We start from the raw sequence: 22,052 nt of genomic DNA on the forward strand, positions 1-22,052 counted from the left end.
GGGCAGTTCCGCTTCCAGTGACCAGTCTGCTTGCAGTAGAAGCACTCAGTTTTAGGCTTAGGTCCAGGTTTGGGTTTCTTCTCTTGAGTAGCAACTTGCTTGCTGTTCTTTTTGAAGTTCCCCTTCTTCTTCCCTTTGCCCTTTTTCTTGAAACTAGTGGTCTTATTGACCATCAACACTTGATGCCCCTTCTTGATTTCTACCTCCGCAGCTTTCAGCATTGCGAGGAGCCCGGGAATAGTCTTATCCCTTGCATATTATAGTTCATCACGAAGCTCTTGTAGCTTGGTGGCAGTGATTGGAGAATTCTGTCAATGACGCAATCATCTGGAAGATTAACTCCCAATTGAATCAAGTGATTATTATACCCAGACATTTTGAGTATATGCTCACTGACAGAACTATTCTCCTCCATCTTGCAGCTATAGAACTTATTGGAGACTTCATATCTCTCAATCCGGGCATTTGCTTGAAATATTAACTTCAACTCCTGGAACATCTCATATGCTCCATGAGGTTCAAAACGTCGTTGAAGTCCCGATTCTAAGCCGTAAAGCATGGCACACTGAACTATCGAGTAGTCATCATCTTTTCTCTTCCAGATGTTCATAACATCTGGTGTTGCTCCAGCAGCATGCCTGGCACCCAGCGGTGCTTCCAGGACGTAATTCTTGTGTGCAGCAATGAGGATAATCCTCAAGTTACGGACCCAGTCCATGTAATTGCTACCATCATCTTTCAACTTTGCTTTCTCAAGGAACGCATTAAAATTCAACGGAACAACAGCACGGGCGATCTATCTACAATCAAATATAAACAAGAAAGATACTATCGGGTACTAAGTTCATGATAAATTTAGGTTCAATTAATCATATTACTAAAGAAATCCCACTTAGATAGACATCCCTCTAATCCTCTAAGTGATTACGTGATCCAAATCAACTAAACCATGTCCGATCATCACGTGAGATGGAGTAGTTTCATTGGTGAACATCGCTATGTTGATCATATCTACTATATGATTCACGCTCGACCTTTCGGTCTCTATGTTCCGAGGCCATATCTGTATATGCTTGGCTCGTCAAGTATAACCTGAGTATTCTGCGTGTGCAACTGTTTTGCACCCGTTGTATTTGAACGTAGAGCCTATCACACCCGATCATCATGTGGTGTCTCAGCACGAAGAACTTTCGTAGTGGTGCATACTCAGGGAGAACACTTCTTGATAATTAGTGAGAGATCATCTTAAAATGCTACCGTCAATCAAAGCAAGATAAGATGCATAAAAGATAAACATCACATGCAATCAATATAAGTGATATGATATGGCCATCATCATCTTGTGCTTGTAATCTCCATCTTCGAAGCACCGTCGTGATCACCATCGTCACCGGCGCGACACCTTGATCACCATCGTAGCATCGTTGTCGTCTCGCCAATCTTATGCTTCCACGACTATCGCTACCGCTTAGTGATAAAGTAAAGCATTACAGCGCAATTGCATTGCATACAATAAAGAGACAACCATATGGCTCCTGCCAGTTGCCGATAACTTGGTTACAAAACATGATCATCTCATACAATGAAATTTAGCATCATGTCTTGACCATATCACATCACAACATGCCCTGCAAAAACAAGTTAGACGTCCTCTACTTTGTTGTTGCAAGTTTTACGTGGCTGCTACGGGCTTAAGCAAGAACCAATCTTACCTACGCATGAAAACCACAACGATAGTTTGTCAAGTTGGTGCTAATTTAACCTTCGCAAGGACCGGGCGTAGCCACACTCGGTTCAACTAAAGTTGGAGAAACTGTCACCCGCTAGCCACCTTTGTGCAAAGCACATCGGGAGAACCCGTCTCACGTAAGCGTACGCGTAATGTCGGTACGGGCCGCTTCGTCCAACAATACCGCCGAACCAAAGTATGACATGTTGGTAAGCAATATGACTTATATCGCCCACAACTCACTTGTGTTCTACTCGTGCATATAACATCAACACATAAAACCTAGGCTCGGATGCCACTATTGGGGAACGTAGTAATTTCAAAAAAATTCCCACGCACACGCAAGATCATGGTGATGCATAGCAACGAGAGGGGAGAGTGTGATCTACGTACCCTTGTAGACCGACAGCGGAAGCGTTAGCACAACGCGGTTGATGTAGTCGTATGTCTTCACGGCCCGACCGATCAAGCACCGAAAATACGGCACCTCTGAGTTTTAGCACACGTTCAGCTCGATGACGATCCCCGGACTCCGATCCAGCAAAGTGTCGGGGAAGAGTTTCGTCAGCACGACGGCGTGGTGACGATCTTGATGTACTACCATCGCAGGGCTTCGCGTAAGCACCGCTACAATATTATTGAGGATTATGGTGGAAGGGGGCACCACACACGGCTAAGAATATGATCACATGGATCAACTTGTGTCTAGGGGTGCCCCCTGCCCCCGTATATAAAGGAGCAAGTAGAGGAGGCCGGCCGGCCCCTATTGGCGCGCCAGGAGGAGTCCTCCTCCTAGTAGGAGTAGGACTCCTACTAGGAGGGGGGAAGGAAGTGGGGAGGGAGAAGGAAAGGGGGGCGCCGCCCCCCTCTCCTAGTCCAATTCGGACCAGGGGGGAGGAGGTGCGCGGCCCACACTGGATGCCCCCCTCTCTCTTCACTAAGGCCCATATGGCCCATTACTTCTCCCGGTAGGGTTCCGGTAACCCTCCTGCTCTCCGGTTTTCTCCGAAATCACCCGGAACACTTCCGGTGTCCGAATATAGCTGTCCAATATATCAATCTTTATGTCTCGACCATTTCGAGATTCCTCGTTATGTCCATGATCACATCTGGGACTCCGAACTAACTTCGGTACATCAAAACTCATAAACGCATAATATAACTGTCATCGAAACCTTAAGCGTGCGGACCCTACGGGTTCGAGAACAATGTAGACATGACCGAGACACGTCTCCGGTCAATAACCAATAGCGGAACCTGGATGCTCATATTGGCTCCTACATATTCTACGAAGATCTTTATCAGTCAGACCGCATAACAACATACGTTGTTCCCTTTGTCATCGGTATTTTACTTGCCCGAGGTTCGATCGTCGGTATCTCAACACCTAGTTCAATCTCGTTAGCGGCAAGTCTCTTTACTCGTTTCGTAATACATCATCTCACAACTAACTCATTAGTTGCAATGCTTGCAAGACTTATGTGATGTGCATTACCGAGAGGGCCCAGAGATACCTCTCCGACAATCGGAGTGACAAATCCTCATCTCGAAATACGCCAACCCAACATGTACCTTTGGAGACACCTGTAGAGCTCCTTTATAATCACTCAGTTACGTTGTGACGTTTGGTAGCACACAAAGTGTTCCTCCGGCAAACAGGAGTTGCATAATCTCATGGTCATAGGAACATGTATAAGTTATGAAGAAAGCAATAGCAACATACTAAACAATCGGGTGCTAAGCTAATGGAATGGGTCATGTCAATCACATCATTCTCCTAATAATGTGATCCCGTTAATCAAATGAAAACACATGTCTATGGTTAGGAAACATAACCATCTTTGATTAATGAGCTAGTCAAGTAGAGGCATACTACCGACGTTTGGTTTGTCTATGTATTCACACAAGTATTGTGTTTCCGGATAATACAATTCTAGCATGAATAATAAACTTTTATCATGATATAAGGAAATAAAATAATAACATTATTATTGCCTCTAGGGCATATTTCCTTCAACAATAACATGTACTTCCATCTACTTATAAAGGGGGTGATGCAGAGTTTGTTGTAACAAAGCAACAAGCATAATGTCTGGGTTGGTCCCATTTTTGTTCACTACTTAATGGGAAAAGACAACAGTACAATAGCTTCAATTCAACATTTATTTAAAACAATACTAATACAAGTAGCACAGCATCCCAAAACACACTGCACGATCATGTGGATGAAGGCAAGTACCAACCTGTCATGATGCACACAAGATCACTTACGAATCTGCCAACATGAATAGGAAATCCAATCTCGTTTTGTGCAGTTACTCTAAAATCAAGTAAAGTCGCCGGTGTGACATTTAAGTTTGCTATAGCAAAAAGTTGTTAATAGTGGCAAAAAAGGACACAATTACTGCCAATAAAAGAGGATGAAACATGCAGCCACAAAAAGAAGCATCTACCTTATCTTGATGGAAAACAAAGTATAGGACAGTAGCATTTCTAAAACGGTTGCATTGATTCATATTAACAGAGAAATTATCTTAAAATAGTAGAGTAGTTAATTCTGAGAGTGGCGTTGCTTAAAATACAATAGCTTCAATTCAACATTTATTTAAAACAGTACCAATACAACTAGCACAACATCTCACAAGACACTTCACGATCATGTGGATGGGACATGGGACATGCCAGCACCATGTGCGTCCACACGTATGAATGGGTGATGCAGAGTATGTAGCCAAGCAGCATATCTGCGTTTGCCCCATATTTTTCTCTTTGAAACTTTTTCCGATGTGAGGGCAGCAAATCTAGTCCTGCCCAAACTACCCGACCCCCAGTTTATTTCCCTTTTCAACAAAGAGTTCGGTTCCTTACAAATGTGTGTACTGGGTTACCCCCTTTTCCCTTTTCAACCAACAAAGCGGCTGGATAGCTAGTCTATACTACTTTCCCTCCCTCATTTCCTCATTGAACCACGTCCTAGATTCATGCTCCACCCCACCGCACCCTTCTTTCTTCTTTGAACCAATACCTAGATTCGACTATAGAATCGAAAAAGATCAGCACACAGCTAGACCAATGACGGTTTCAAAGAAACTTATACCTTAGGGTCGTCGGGATGTGGCAAGGCGTGCGGTGGGAGGTCAGATCTGCCCACACTATGTACGACAGCGAGGAAGAAGGGGTCAATGGCCCTCCCGCACATGCGCTGGGTGAAAGAGAAAAGTGCAACCGGCAATGGATTGCCTCCCTCGCCGAAGGCGATAGAGTGAACGCTGCACCTCCTCCCCTTCCCGGTGCGACGATATCCAGACGCCTCCTTCGCCAGTTGTGAGGGGGTGAGAGAGAGAGAGGCCGCAATGCAGTCTTGTTTAGATCTGGTGAAGAGGGTGAGACACAGTGAATATTGCAAACCCTAGCAAAGGAACACTAAGCCTCCAGCGTGTATATATATATGTAGTGCGGCGAGTGTGTGGATAGTGCAAACCCGAGAGGACGGTGTGCATCGGCTTCCTCCATCGCCGATGGCGACAATGTTAATGATGCACCTCCTCACCTCCCGCAACGGACGGGATTCGGCCGGATCTGTGACCACCGGTGAGGAGAGAGATAGTGTGGACACTTTCATCTTGTTTTGATATGGAGAGGGTGAGGGAGTGAGACGCAAGAAACTCTATCAAACAAGAGGCTATAATGGAGTAAAACAATCTCTCCGTAGCAGTGGTTTTAAATAGAATACGCGCGTTCCCGGAAAAAAGAAACAGGAGGGAAAGTTATCATATACTCGGTTTGCGGTGAGTGGCATGCCAAGCGACCGTGTGGGTCGAGCCGTGGAGGAGGGTGAGACATGAACGCGACAGACGTGATTTAAACATTGGTTTTGCTCGATGGTGCGATCCAACGAAATGAAACTTTGGTTTCTCTTTGTTTCCATTTTTTATCCGTAAAAACGGAAACTTTCCACTCCATTTTCATTCCTACTCCAAGGTTGCCCCTTTACAACATTCCATCAAATACAAAGGAAAACTAACACGCATGCTGATGCATCTCAATGATTCATAGATCCTAGCCAATATTTACTTCACAACTAAAGACAAAAGTTGTGAGAGGGTGTACGAAAGAAAAACTATTAATGGGGTCACTACGACTTATACCCTAAACCCTAAACAAGATTTAATTTCCTGGCCAGGTAGAACCTATCGAAGGAAAGACGGCTGGCACCCTCGGATCATATGATGCTTTTGTGCAGTTCCACTAAAATCGAGCTGAGCATCCCTGATGGAAAAGATATTGAAAAAGTGTGATATGAATAATAGTACTGGCACTAGTTCATGAGACATAAACTCATCACAAGTAGAAGCCGGTAGAAGTAGAGAAAGGTCGACATGGAGATGGAGCTACCTAGGGAGATGCGGCAGCGGAGCAAGCCGGCTCCAAAAGGAAGATGGACTACCTGGGACGTCAGGCTATAGCTAGAAGGGCGGTAGGGACACAGCATCGCCCCATACCGTGGTGACCCCCGATTGGGACACACCGACTGTGGATTTTCTCCCTCGCCGATGTCGACCGCATCTACGAAGAACATTGTTCCCTTGCCCCAGCTGCGGGATCAGGCTGGATATGTGACCAGCGGTGTCGCCACCATCGTCCTATGCTTGTGAAGAGAGCAACCCAAGCAAGCAGGCTTGTAGCTTAGGCTCCTGCTAGAGTATATATAGTGGTTCTCTTTTTCTCTCCATATCAACCATTTTATATTTCTTACGTGTCATTGAAGAGTGAAATGATGGTTGCTTCTTCCGACTAACTTACTGTGTGATTTGACTGCTCCTTTCGTGGCCCCTACACGTACTCCCCCCACGTGTATGCAACAGTCACACGTGCACATGGAGACAAAAACGCGCACGACGCCCTAATGCATGCATGTTCGAGCACACGACGAAACACGCACGGTCACGCTCAAGTGCTCAACCTACACATGCATGCACACACATACTCAGCCAGGGTGAGCTAGTGACCGTATAAACACCAGAAAATGTATATATTTGAGCACAATGAGCGTATTATGAAGTCCACTGACCGTATTTTTACAAATATACAGTGATAGACAGTGTATTTATCTCATTTGAAATTAAGCCATATTAACCGGAGAGGAGGCAGTATGGACTAGCATTACTTTCCTGTGTCCCATCAACTTGCCGAACGAGGAGAAGCTTGCATGATGGGAGAAGCTTGCTCGCGGTGGCTCGCAGGACAAGGAGAAACTTTTGACTAATGCAAGCTCTCCTTCTCTCAGGCGATGGACGTGCAACAGTTAATTTGGTGTCAGATTGCCAGAAGCATACACTGCACTAGTACTATTATTGTTGCACTTCCCGAAGAGGCGAACAGCCAAGCACAAAGTTTACAAGTACTAGCAGTACTACTATAGTCTATAGAGGTATGTACTATACTAGTACTAGGAACCCGATGGAGGAGCGTCTGCACTCTTATTATATTTTTAAAATGTGATAAAGCAATCTTCAACACATTTGGCTCTCTTCGAGGGTTCTCGCATGTGATAATGGAAGTTGATTGCATGGAACACTTGCCACAATTCTCGCTTAATTCTGGCTCATATCCTGTTACAAATAGGAGCGTTCGGTAATATTTCCTCTTTGTTTGTTATTCAGCATGTAAACACGTTAGCAAACCTTGTGGCGCATCTATGTGCGAACCGTGCTTGCTGCACTTTGAATGTGGCCGAGAGTTGGCTTGATGAAACACCTCGCTTCCTACTTCTTTGTTTGAGGGGTACCTCGCTTCCTAGTGACCAGTGTCTTGGTTGATCGTCCTAAGAATGCTTATATATGAATAAAGCTCTCTCATTTACCCACAAAAAAGATTAAGCCATATTAACCGGAAAGGAGGGAGTATGGACTAGCACTACTTGTTGGTGTGTCCCGTCAACTCACAGAACGAGGAGAAGCTTGCAGGACAAGGTGAAGCTCCCTTACGCCTTTTGACTAATGCAACGTACCCTCACCCGGGCGGTGGACATGCATCAGTTCATTCAGTGTCAGATTGCCAGAGGCAAACACTGTAGTACCGAACATGCGGACTACCATCATTGTTTGACTTCACGAAGAGGCAAGGAGCCAAGTGCAAGGTTTTGTAGTACGAGTAGTACTACTACTAGAACTGCATGGTGGAGCCTCTGTAGTCTTTTTTTTTAATCTTTGATAAAGTACACATTTATTCCAGAGAAGGGCGGAAAACGGCAGCCCAACATGTAATGATGATATCGATCAACCATGCTTGAATATATCTTGGCCTCTGTGCGAGCTCGTCTGTGTGTTCTCGCTCCTCGTCTCTCTCAAGGAATGGCGGGTTGGCCATTTTTCCGTCAATTGAGATCGGTTTTCTCACACTCCGGCACCACATGTCAGTGATATGCCAAGAGGAGGTGCGTTGACCAACTGGCCATACGCGTACTTTTCTTTGCACCTTCATACTACTCCTCCCTCCGTCACAGTTTACAGGGCGCGTTTCATTATGATGCATTTCTCTCAATGCATTTCCACCACCAGAGAGACTTTAGACGTGTTTGGTTTAATGCTCAATTAATTAGGGCGTGGTAACCGCAATTTTCTCTCGATGTAGTACTACAGAGTGGAGTAAGTGCATGCATGTGTGTACCCGGGGTGGAAGCACTGCATGCATGTGTTATGCATTATTTCCTCTAGTAATAGACGCCGTGCTATAACTACCAATGCTATTTTTCAGGCCGATCGCTAGTCGCCTTGGTCCCAGAGATTTTCTCTTTTCCTGAAGCACGCTCTATAAACAATGATGGATGGAGTAGTATGAGCGGATTCAAAGAAGAGCGTATTGATGGTTGCTTCTTCCGAGCAACTTACAGTGGGAAAGGTGGGGCTTATGATTTGACTTCTCATTACTTACTATTAATGCGGTGCAACGACCGGTCTGAGTCTCCGATGCGGCTGTGCACTACACCCTCGGTTCTTAAATATACTCCAGAGTATTTGTCTTTCTAGAGATTTCAATGAGTGACTACTCAAATATTTGTCTTTTTAGAGAGTCAAATGGACTACTACATACGGATGTATATAGACATATTTTAGAGTGTAGATTCACTCATTTTTCTCTGTATTTAGTCACCTGTTGAAATCTCTAGAAAGACAAAAATTTAGGAACGGAGGGAGTACACATACGAAGCAAAATGAGTGAATCTACTCTAAAATATGCCCATTTGAAATTTGTAAAAAGACAAATATTTAGGAACGAAGGAGTATAATTTTGTGCATGGCACATGGACCCGGATGCCGAAGAGGCTTCTGGAAATGCTATCAAGCTTCCAGCATTTGTTTACATAATTGATATACTATACAAATAATTTTCCTGCGACATGAAATTGTACAATGGTGTGAGCTTTCAACTTTTGTTTCGTGTGTCTTGCCATCGATGCTCTTTCAGAAATAATAAAAAACTAACTTCCTTGCTAATCAGAGCTAATATTTACATCACAACTGAAGCCAAAGTTGTGAGAAGGTGTTAAATTAAAATTGATCCATGCTTTCATTGGCAGCAACGTCCCCCTAGCTCTGTCTAAATCAACAAGGCATGTTGGGAAAAAAGTAGTTGTCTGGAGCATGCAACATTTTGATCATTTTGTGCAGTTCCACTAAAATAGAGCTGAGCATCCCTGTTCCAAAGATATTAAGTGTGATTAGGATAATAGAGAACTGCTGATGAAACAATAAACACACAAATAGAAGCCGGTCACCTTTGCAGTCTCTCTTAAGACTAACTAGTTGGAGAAGATTAGGCTCGGAGTTGGATGAGGAGGATAGAGCAAAATCAATCTCCCTTTGTGCAGTCGCACTGAAATGTAGAGATGTTGCCCATGTGACATTTTGGTAGAACTGCACAAAACACTCTTAAGAAAAAAGTGATTTGTGCAGTTCACCAAAAGGTCGCAATAGCAACAAGTTGAAATGGATAGCCCTGTTTGCAAAAAAGAGGTATAAAGGAAACAATTATTGGCCAATAACAGTAGATGACACATGCGATGACAAAAAAGAAGCATATTCCTTGTCCTAAGGGAAGATAATAACACGGTTGTGTTTTTCTAAAACGGTGTGGGGACGAGATTGCAATATGGAAAGTATGCCAGACGAGCTACTTTTGGGCAAAGAACTATGGAAGATCCACATGCAGTGACGTGGGAAGATGGGCAGTGGAGCAAGGCCGGAGGGGATACCTGGAGGTCATCGGGATGTAACTAGGTGAGCGGCGGCGGGCGGAATCTGCCCATACTGCGGCAGTGAGCAGGTGGTGTAGGTCCTACCAAGCTGAAGCTTGGTCAGAGAGAACGACATGTACCGCAGATCGGGACGTGCTGCCTCGGCGCCGTCGAACGGAGAAACGATGCACGTCCTCCCTTTCCTCCGGCGGACGAGATGCGGCCGGATCAGTGACCAACAGTGAGAGAGAGAGAGAGGCCACCGCAGGCTTGTGTGAGATACTCTGAAGAGAGACAAACCAGGAAGGCAGGCTCCATTGTAAATAGTCGAGCGGACTACCTTTTTCTCCATAAATATCATTTTATATTCTGTGTACGTGCCATTGAGCGATATAATTTTATTTAAAAATAACGCGCCAAGGCATCAAGTCGAACTTTGTTTCGTGCACGCGTGGTACATGACCTCCGTAGGTAAACAACCGCTACACGCGTTCAAATTAGGACGTGGGTTGCCATTTCGTACAGAAATGAGCTCCACTGTGTACCCGCGCAGGTGTGGCTGGGAACGAAGCGTGAGTACGTGCACGGTGCACCTATTCTCTTCTTGTATACGTACACCACCTATGTGGGGTTGTGTGAGAGAGATACAAACGTAGAGAGATAGTATAGTGTGTGGGTTCATGAGAGTTTTTTTGGGGGGGTGGGGGGTGTGGTCAATCAAAAAATGTAACATATGCAATGTGTGTGAAATAGAGTCCTGGATATATCATATATATATATAGAGAGGGGGCGATCCACGAGAAGAGAGTGGTGGTATCATCGGCTTGAGGTGTCCATAGAATCGAAGAGAGGGATGATGATGTGTGTGTGTGTGTGCGCACGCGATCGATAAAGAGTGCCATCGAATTTGTGTGTGCCCACGTCAAAGATATAGACTAGCTGGCCTACTGGAACGTGAGAGGGGACAGGTGTAGTTTGCCTCTGTGGCGTGGATACCTACCTACATCGCTCGACTATCGGTGTGTGGTGGGGGGAGGCAGGCCTAATTAACTATAGAGGTACAATGGCTGGTATATGTGTGGAGGAGGAGAGAGGCCTACCTCTTGTATTAAGGGAGATTGATCTACCTCATGTATTAAGGGAGATCGATCGGCATCCATGCATATGTGTAGGAGAGGAATAAGGTTGGGAGAGAGACAAAGCTAGAGTGTTGGAGGGGTTGTAGTGGAGTTGCTTCTAACAAATGGTCGGATAGGCTTGCTAGACAACTGGAGGGCACGCCTGCAATATCAATAAGAGAGGGGATGGTTAACTGTCTGTGCACGTGCGTGTGAGGGACGAGTCAGGAGGCATGCATGAATGATGAGGGGGGCGATATGGCTATGGTAAGGAGACATAACTACATAGGAAGATCAATCGTCCTTTGTCAGAGAAAGGAGAGACATAACTTGTGAGGTACGTCGATCGATGGGGGGGATAGTTAAAATCGACCTTGGTATATGTTGGGAGATCGGTCGGTATACATACATGTGTGTGTTAGAAGCAAATGAGGGACGAGGAGAAGGATAGAGGGAGAGGGATGCATCTACGAGGTGGTGCGAGAGTCATACTATATCGAGGGGGGAGGAGTGTGTGAGTACGAGATCGATGAAAAGAGTGGTGGGAGTGACCCACGGACGGTGTAAGAGAAGAGGGGAAGCTTGTGTTTTGTGCCAGGCACACCTGGCTAGAGAGACATATCGATCAATGTGTGCCGTAAAGAAGGAGCTGGGGGGCCTACACACACTATGGGTGAACAGCCTAAAGTGAAAAGATGAATTTGCGCGATGGAGCTAGAGAATGCCGAGGAAGGGTGAGAGGGATGCGGGCGTGTGCATGCACGAGAGAAAGTTAGCGCTAGCTAGCTGCAAAGATAAGAGGATTGTATGGGTGTAAAAGACGAATAGAGATCATACTTCATTACAAAAAGCGAATTTAGATATTTGAAGAATTTATCATAGTGTTTTAAACTGACGCATGTGTGAATATATATAACGGTGATACACATGGTGTGGTTATGAACATGTGATACTACATATAATATATTTTATCTCTACTCTTAAAAAAATGGAGTTTTTGATGATGGTGTGCCTGCCATCCTGCAATATAGGCCGTCCGATTTATATTTGACGGCTAGGAAGGAAACTATGGCAATTTTGAAAAAAGATACCCACACCCCTCTCCACATTTGCAAATAATGCCTTCCCTCATTCATCCTTTTCTCCCACAAGATAAACTACTCATACAAATATACCCCGCGGTATGACCCGGCCGGACTTGGCGGCTCATAGAGACCCAGTGAGTATTTGGTGACTTACTGATGACCCCAACGACGGGTCAGATGGATGACAAGGCCCAAGGCCTAGAAGGCCGGTTCATGTAAAGGTGGGCCGGTTTAAGAGGAAAGGCATAAGGAATATTCTCCTACATAGGAAGCAAGACTAGGACTCCACTTGTAATAGGTTAATCCTAATCCTACTAGGACTAGTCATGTGACCTGCCCCTTTCAATATATATAAGGAGGGGCAGGGCACCACAAGAGAGGACAAGAAACAATATCTAGGGCTAGACACAAAGGGGGAGCCGGCTTATGCAGCGACTCTCTCATGAGCATAATGAGATCTAGCGACAAACAACATGTAGGGTTATTACCGGATGATATTTCCCGGGGCCCGAAGCTGTCTAAATCCTTGTTGCGTCTCTCGATTCCACTCAACCCCTCTCAAGCTACTACAAAGATGCGTTGGCCTCACGACTATGTCCTCATACTAGGACGTCTGCCGTGACAATTTCACGACAGTTGGCGCCCACCTTGGGGCCTACGCACGGTGGTGTTGAGTTCTTAGAGGGAGATCTTTAGGGATTAAGAAGCTCGCGTTTTATTGGACGAAGAAGAGCTGGCATATTCATCGCTTATCTGCAGCAGACACCTCGATGATTCATCGAATCCGACATGAGTTTCAGTTTTGGCTGTTACGCCGTCGCAAGTTGCGACTCCGACATGAGTTCATAAGTTTTCCTTTGATTAGGCGTCATACCATGCGTCGTGCGATCGGTCCAATCCTAATTTTTGCCAGCAATGAATATCTGCTAAGACCAACTAAATCAGTATTTTTATGGACGCATCAATTGAGTTTCCGCCGTATTCAGTCCCATATGTCAAGTTTCAAGGAAAGCAACTGTCGCTGCTGCTATTACCACTATGGAGTACTAGTGTATCGGGGCAAAAGAACAAGGGAAATTACTGGATTGGCTGGCTGCTATTGCGTGAGCAATATAAAAAAGATTTAGTAGATAGTGTGGAAAAAAGAGGGCATGAAATAGTTGACATGTATATTGTTTAACTAAAACGAATAGCATGACATAATTTCACATATATGATGTCTATCTAAACTGGATAGCACAGCATAACATAATTCAAAGATATGATGAATAACTAAACAGGATAGCATGACATAATTCACCTAATATCCGTTTTAGTTAAACAATATACATGTCAACTATTTCATGCCCTCTTTTTTCCACACTATCTATTGAATCTGTCTCTCATACAATGTCTGTACATTCAACCATGTTTCCTGCTTATTAGCCATTTGAATTGGAGCGGGTGACGCCAACATCTAGCGGACTAAAAACATGGTCTTGAAATAAAACAGTGCTACCTCTTCATGGAGATAGCACCCCGGTTGTACATGCACGAGAACCAGCCCTACCACACACAACCCAAACTCTAGGAAAATGCTAGTTGCAGCTGTTTGTCCAGGAGTTATGTGTAAGTAATGTTATTCATGGTAATTGGTTTGCTTTGTCCCATACATCCTACCTCCATGATGGTTATAATACAGCAAATTTTCCCATTTCTCTCTATAGAGAAGGACCGATTCGGAAACTCAGGATGAGGTAACCTGTGCTAATACCTCTGCTATCTTCAAGAATGCTTGGTGGTAGTTCACTGGCAAAGAAAATCATCAAATTCCCTGTGCTAATACCTGTGCTAATTACCTGAAGAAAACATACTTCACTGGCAAAGAAAATCATCAAATTCCCTTACGTTCTCCTGAGACACATTTACTGGACGATGGCTGGGAGCGCCTTATTCTGTACTGGTCCCGAACCAAGAATGTGGTAAGGTCTATGAGCTCATTTTCTATTTTTAAGTACTATATTCTTGCGTCCTACTGTACTCTGTTCATGTAGAACAAGTGCCTAAACCTAAAGAACAATTGTTATAATTTAAGATTCCATTGCTATCATAGTTCAAAAAAGTGCTAGGCATTAATTGTGCGTTTTGCCACCGCCTTGCGCTTTACTGACCAAAGCGCATGCTTACGCGCAGTTATGCACAGATTAAGCGTAGTTATGCGCAATGTGTTTCGCCAACGCCTAGAGCCTAGGCGCGCTTAAGCGCTCACTTAGGCGCTCCTTTTTTAACTATGATTGCTATCTTGCATACTGCTTTACTCTTGTATCATTGTATTTACTCATACAAACTTATTTTTAAATTGAAGGATCCAATTAAAACTCCAATGGCACAGCAGGTATGTTCACGTATGTTTCTTTAACATGCTTGCTCTTATCAATAGCTCTGTTGATTTCAATTTCAATTGTGTATACAGTTGACTTCTCATATCATGCACATTACTAGCATCACAACAGAGCCGATAGTGTTGTTGTATGTGTAGACCCATGGTGTCCATCTGAAATCTTGTTGTCCCATGTAGTTTCCCACGCTTTGTATTCTTTCACTTGTGCTTTGTCTTGAACTGATATGATTTGAACCTTGTCTCTATTTTGATTTGGCAAGACAATGCAGTGACCATAGGACATAGATATATGTTTGTTTGATGCTTTTATTATGTACTAGTACTTGGCAATAGAAGACTTGGTAGTTTAGTCCTGTCCACCTTACTAATGAACTGGTTCACAGAAATGAGTTTCATATACTAGTACATGCTAAACCTGTTATGTGTCTGCTTGTTTCTTCTTTTAGGATGCTGACAGAATATTGGGGAAGAGTGCCTTATTAAGCAATGGTAAAGGAAGTAATGCAGATAAGGTTCAGGATAGTGACACATCCTTGTTGGTCTCTAACAAAGCTGATAAAACAGCTAAGGAAGACTATCTCAAAGACAGTGAGACAACCCCAAAGTCCTGTCTTGGTTTAGTGTTCGAGTTATAGGCCACTACCGCTTGCACAAGCTATTCAAACTCACTATCTGAATCAGTTTGATTTCTTGAGTCTCAACTACAAGCTGAAAGACATCGATCAGTTGTGCTGCAACAAGAAGCGGAAGGACTGAGGAAGTCCCTGGAGCATTCAGATGCATACTTTATGGTGCAACAGCAAGCGTTTGGAGGATTTTAGCGCCAAACAAGACAAAGCTAATAAGCTTGCTAAGCTTATTGCCAGCATGGTGGATACCATGTTTCATGAGCTCTTCTGAAGTTGTTTCAGTTATGCTCTTGTTTTGCTACCACGTTTATTTGCACTAGTGGCCAATTTTGACGGCCAGTGTATGTAATATGTTGCTTTGTTCCCTATATTTGCACTTGTGGCGAACTTTGATGCCTAGTGGATGTAATATGTGTAATAGAGGTAATAGGCTAGCATTAATTGCTTGCTTATTTATTTCCTTATTGTCTTGTTTAGTTGTTTGCTTGTAGTCACTTAGTTCTTTTTCTATGTTTTTCTAGTGGCCACAATAACCTATTTTTCGAAACTAGGCCAAAATAATCATGGCAACACATGGACTATTGTAACCATGGGCCTCCTACGGGCCGTATGATCCATGGGTCTTCTACGGGCCGTAGGATCCATTGGCCTTCTATACGGGCCGTAGGATCCATTGGCCTTCTACAGGCCGTACGATTCGTGGGCCTTTTACGGGCCGTAGGATCCATGGGCCTTCTACGGGGTGTATCATCATTTTGCCAATCATGGGTCGTACTATTCATGGACAATAATGGGCTGTTGATAGGCTCTATTTGATAACTCTATGAAAACATCCCAACGGGTTTTTTTTGACATGAAAACGGCCCAACGTATTAACGGGCCACAAACGGGCCGACTGTAACCACTGGCTGAATTTGGCCCACAAGCAGGAAATGACAGTAATGGGCCATAAGTAGCCGAATGCTTGAAATGTGCCCAAGAATAAATGGGCCCTCAGAAGGCCGAAAGATAACATGGGCTGGAAACATCCCAACGGAATAATGGGCCATTAATGGGTATAAAGTGATACACTATTCATTAGGGGCCAGTTTTACCACGGGCTGTTAAGGGGCCGAGGGTTACTAAGGGCCTCATATGGGCCGAAAGACGTCATGGGCCATACATGGGCTGGAAGTTAAAACGGGCTAGAATTATATTGGACGGCCCAGATGACGCTACTGGGCCTAATTCGGATATGCCGTAAATGGGCCCTGGGATAGCGGGTTGTAAATGGCCTATATGCGAACAGGTTGTTAATAGGCTTGCCGTGGGCCGGCCCGCCACCTTTTGACCAAGTCAAATGAGCCGGCCTTTCCATAGGAATGGGCCTCTGTTGGGCCGTGCCACGTGTCGACGTATCATAGGCGCTATGGGTCCAATGAGTGGATGACATCTGTCCCAACGGTGAGCCGACATATGTTTCCTCCAGCCAATGATGATTTTACACGTGGAAAATCCCCATTGGTCGGGGCTGTTAACGGGCTATCGGATCCAAAACCAGAGCCGATAGATTAACGGCGTTCCATTACGGCGGATGCCACGTGTAGGTCACCCTTGACGAAAGCACTTTGGTGACACGCGATTTATCGTCATGGAAGTGGACACTTTCGTGATGATAATTTTGGTAAATGTCATGGAATACTTCTACGACAGCACATGTATGACTATCTTGATTCTGTCATAAATTAGTCATGGATGTACATGCATGACAGGAAATGTCACCTACTGTGACAAACACGTATCATCACGGAAGTGTATTTTTTGTAGTGCAAGTATAGAAAGGGGTAGTTCGGAGAGGAGCGAGTTCACCTTATCTTCGATAGCCCTTGCTCGTGCTCTTGTCATTGGTCCAAGTGGTTTCGTGGGAAACGTAGGTACGTCCATGGGGATGACCTTGGAATGCTCCACATCAAGTTAACCGGGGAGAAAAGTTTCCCCAGAAACAGCATCGTTGTTGATGATCGAAGGAGCCATCGAACCTTCTACCGACGCCACAGTGGATCTCTCAATGAAAGCACCAATGTCGGTGTCAAAACTGGTCGAACTCGGGTAGGGGGTCCTGAACTGTGCGTCTGAGGATCAAAGGTAACAAGGGACATGGGGAACACGATGTTTACCCAGGTTCGGGCCCTCTTAATGGAGGTAAAACCCTATGTCCTTCTTGATTGCATTTGATGAGTATAGGGGTTACAATAGTCGATCTACCTCAAGATTGTAATTTTTAAAACCCTAGATGTCTAGCCTATATGAATTTTGATAGCCTCTATGGAATAAACCCTCAGGTTTATATACACACCGGAGAGGCCTAGGGTTGTAAAGAGTCGGTTTGCACAAGAAGGAAATTACATATCCGGACACGAATCTTGTAACCCACGCATAGGAGAGTCCTATCCGGACACGGGGGAAGGTCTTCTACCTTGTATCCTCACGGCCCATCAGTCTGACCCATATCACACAGCCCGTACAGCCGAGGACCCCCTAATCCAGGACTCCCTCAGGTACCAAAGTAATCCAGGAGTGGATCACTGGACAGCGGTCATGAACATCCTGAAATACCTAAAAAGGACTAAGGATATGTTTCTTGTTTATGGAGGTAACAAAGAGCTTGTCGTAAATGGTTACGTCGATGCTAGCTTTGACACTGATCCGAATCACTCTAAAATCACAAACCGGATACGTATTTATATTGAATGGTGGACCTGTCAGTTGGTGTAGTTCCAACCAGAGCGACGTGGCGGGATCTACATGTGAAGCAGAGTACATAGCTGCTTTGGAAGTAGCAAATGAAGGAGTCTGGATGAAGGAGTTCATATCCGATCTAGGTGTTATACCTAGTGCATCGGGTCCAATGAAAATCTTTTGTGACAATACTGGAGCAATTGCCTTAGCGAAGGAATCCATATTTCACAAGAGAACCAAACACATCAAGAGATGCTTCTACTCCATCCGCGATCAAGTCAAGTAGAGAGACATAGAGATTTGCAAAATACATATGAATCTGAATGTTGCAGACCCGTTGACTAAGCATCTTCCATAAGCAAAACATGATCAGCACCAAGACTCCATGGGTGTTAGAATCATTACAATGTAATCTCGATTACTGACTCTAGTGCAAGTGGGATACTGAAGGAAATATTCCCTAGAGGCAATAATAAAGTTGTTATTTATATTCCCTTATATCTTGATAAATGTTTATTATTCATGCTAGAATTGTATTAACCAGAAACTTGATACATGTGTGAATACATAGACAAAATAGAGTGTCCCTAGTATGCCGCTACTTGACTGGCTCGTCAATCAAAGATGGTTAAGTTTCCTGACCATAGACATGTGTTGTCGTTTGATGAATGGGATCACATCATTAGAGAATGATGTGATGGACAAGACCCATCCGCTAGCTTAGCATAATGATCGTTAAGTTTTATTGCTATTGCTTTCTTCATGACTTATGCATATTCCTTTGACTATGAGATTGTGCAACTCCCGAATACCGGAGGAACACCTTGTGTGCTATCAAACGTCATAATGTAACTGGGTGATTATACAGATGCTCTACAGTTGTCTCCGAAGGTGTTTGTTGGGTTGGCATTGATCGGGACTAGGATTTTTCACTCCGAGCATCAGAGAGGTATCTCTGGGCCCTCTCGGTAATGCACATCACGATAAGCCTTGCAAGCAATGTGACTAATGAGTTAGTTGCGGGATGATACATTACGGAATGAGTAAATAGATTTGCCGGTAACGAGATTGAACTAGGTATGAATATACCGACGATCGAATCTCGGTCAAGTAACATGCCGATGACAAAGGGAATGACGTATGTTCTCATTGCAGTTTGACCGATAAAGATCTTCGTAGAATATGTAGGAACCAATATGAGCATCCAGGTTCCGCTGTTGGTTATTGATCGGAGATGTGTCTTGGTCATGTCTAGATAGTTCTCAAACCCGTAGGGTCCGCACGCTTAATGTTCAATGACGATTTGTATTATGAGTTATGTGTTTTGGTGACAGAAGATTGTTCGGAGTCCCGGACGATATCACGGATATGACGAGAGTCTTGAAATGGTTGAGAGGTAAAGATTGATATATTCGACGATAGTATTCGGACACGAGAATGGTTCCGGAGTGTTTCAGGAATTTTTCGGAGTACCGGGAGGTTACTAGAACCCCCCCCCCCGGGGGAAGTAATGGGCCTACATGGGCCATAGAGGAGAGAGAGGGGAGCCCGCAAGGGGTGGCACCCCCTTGTCGGTGTTTTGGAATGGGGGTCCCCAGACCTGCCTGCCTGCGGCCCACGGCATGGCCAAGCAGCAGGCCATACGGCCCATCTTCACCAACAAAGCATCCAAGACCCTCGCGAGGGTCCAAGCCTCGTGAGGCGGATGACTCAAGACCTCCTCCTGAGCGGCCTAGTCAGGCAGGCTCATGAGGGGCGGAGATATCAAGGCAGGGCAAACCTCACGAGGCTCTCGTGACATGAGCCATGACGATCGACACCAGGCGGGCGCCAGCGCGCGCAGCATCCTTGTTTCCTCTTTGGTGCAAAGGAGGCAAGCGCAGCCGTGAAGTACCGAGGCATCAGGCAAAGGTTTTCCATTTCGGTGCAACAAGACCAAGACCATGGACTGCAAGACGGAGGTCATCGTGGAGCCCAAGACGGCGTCACCACCAGAGCCTTTCACAAGCGAAGACTGCTTTCGTCAGGATAGCTTGTCTTAGTTGTCCCCCTTCAAATTAGCCCGCCATTGTTGGCTCCCTTCCCGCTTGATATTTGGGAAGAGGGCGTGCCCCAACGTACGCCCTGTGAAGCAGCGAGAAAAACGGTAGTCCACTGAGAAGCAGGCCTTCATCATCCATGAGACACACAAGCTGGAGGCGGCAGGTACCATCCGAGAAGTTTGACACCCCGAATGGCTAGCGAACCCCGTTGTAGTACCGAAGAAAGGTGGGAAGGAACGGATGTGCGTCGACTTCACCAACCTCAACAAAGCCTGCCCCAAGATCCGTTCCCCCTTCCGCGCATCGATCAAATCGTCGACTCCACCACCGAGTGCGATTTTTTGTGTTTCCTGGATGCGTTCTCTGGATACCATCAGATCAAGATGGCGGTGGAGGATGTGGAGAAGACGGCCTTCTTGACACCATGTGGGGTGTACTGCTACACCTGCATGCCTTTCGGCCTTCACAACATGGACGCAACCTTTCAGCGGTTGATGCACATCGCCTTGGGGCGGCAGCTCGGCAGGAACACAAAGGCCTACGTTGATGACATAGTGGTCAAATATCGCGAGGCGAGGATGTTGATTCAAGACTTGGAGGAGACCTTTGAGAGTTTGCGCCAGGTGAACTTGAGGCTTAACCCAGAGAAGTGTGTGTTTGGTGTCCCCTCTGGCAAGCTGCTAGGGTTTCTCGTATCCCACAGAGGGATCGAGGCGAACCCGGAGAAGATCAAGGCCATCGAAGACATGAGCCCACCACAGACCCTCAAGGAGATGCAAAAGCTGGCAGGACGGGTGACTGTGTTAGGGCGTTTCATCTCTAAGCTAGGCAAGCGCACCTTACCCTTCTTTAAGCTCATGAAGAAGAAAGGCCCCTTCGAGTGGACCCCGGAGTCCGATCGGGCCTTCCAAGACCTCAAGAAATACCTCACCAGCCCCCCGGTGATGGTGGCGCCACGGCCTCTCGAGCCTCTGGTACTCTACCTCGCCGCGACCCCGTACTCCGCCAGCGCGGCGTTGGTGGCGGTTCAGGAGGAGCGCAAAGACAAGGGTGTACCGCGCCAAGCCAGAGCTGATGCAGCGCAGGGTCGGGAAGGCACACTGGGGCCCTCAGCGGTGGAAGATCAAGCTCGGCAGGGCAACGTCGCGGAAACTCCTGAGGATGGCCAAGTTTCAGGAAGCCCTCCACCTCAGGATATGGCACAATCTCCGCAAGACTCAAGCCTCAACAGTGTGCTAGCCCTCGCCGAGCATCCGATGTACTTCGTCAACACCGTACTGTGGGACACAAGGGCACGCTACCCCATGCCGCAAAAGCTCCTGCTCGCACTCTTGGTGGCCTCGCGCAAGCTGCGTCACTACTTCCAGGGGCACCCCTTCAAGGTCATCTCATCTTACCCATTGGAGAGGGTACTCAGGAGCCCAAACTCAGCTGGAAGGGTTGCTGAATGGAACATCGAGCTGCAAGCATTCCAGCTGGAGTTCAGCACCACTAGGGTCATCAAGGGAGCCGCGCTCGCCGATTTTGTGGCAGAATGGATAGATGCCCCGCCTCTTGAGGAAGGAGAAGACTGGTCCACCTCCCCAGGAAGTGATGCGCCAGACGGCTGGGTCATGTATTTTAATGGCGCCTTTGCGCACCAGGGCGCGGGGGCTGGAGCAGTGCTCATCTCACCCACTCAAGACAAGCTTTACTATGCCTTGCAACTCTGCTTCCAGCATGGCGAGAAGGTCTCCAACAATATCGCAGAATACGAAGGACTCATAGCCGGCCTAAAGGCTGCGGCGGCTATGGGGGTGAGGCGCCTAACCGTTAAGGGTGACTCGCAGCTCCTCGTCAACTTGTCCAACAAAGTGTACGAGCCAAAGGACGAGCACATGGAGGCCTACCTTGCGGAGGTGCTCAAAATGGAAAAGCAGTTCGTAGGCTTTGAGCTGCAGCACATGCCCCGGGGCACCAATAAGGAAGTCGACGACATCGCCAAGAGAGCATCCAAGCGGCAACCGCAAGAGCCCAGCGTCTTTGAAGAGTGGCTCTTCAAGCCGTCAGCTACGCCACCTCTTTCAAGCATGACTCAGTCTCGGGAGGAGCTCCCACAGCCCCCGGCCACGGGAG

The sequence above is a fragment of the Triticum aestivum genome, chromosome 5A (assembly GCF_018294505.1).
Source record: "Triticum aestivum cultivar Chinese Spring chromosome 5A, IWGSC CS RefSeq v2.1, whole genome shotgun sequence".
Classification (NCBI taxonomy): Eukaryota; Viridiplantae; Streptophyta; class Magnoliopsida; order Poales; family Poaceae; genus Triticum; species Triticum aestivum.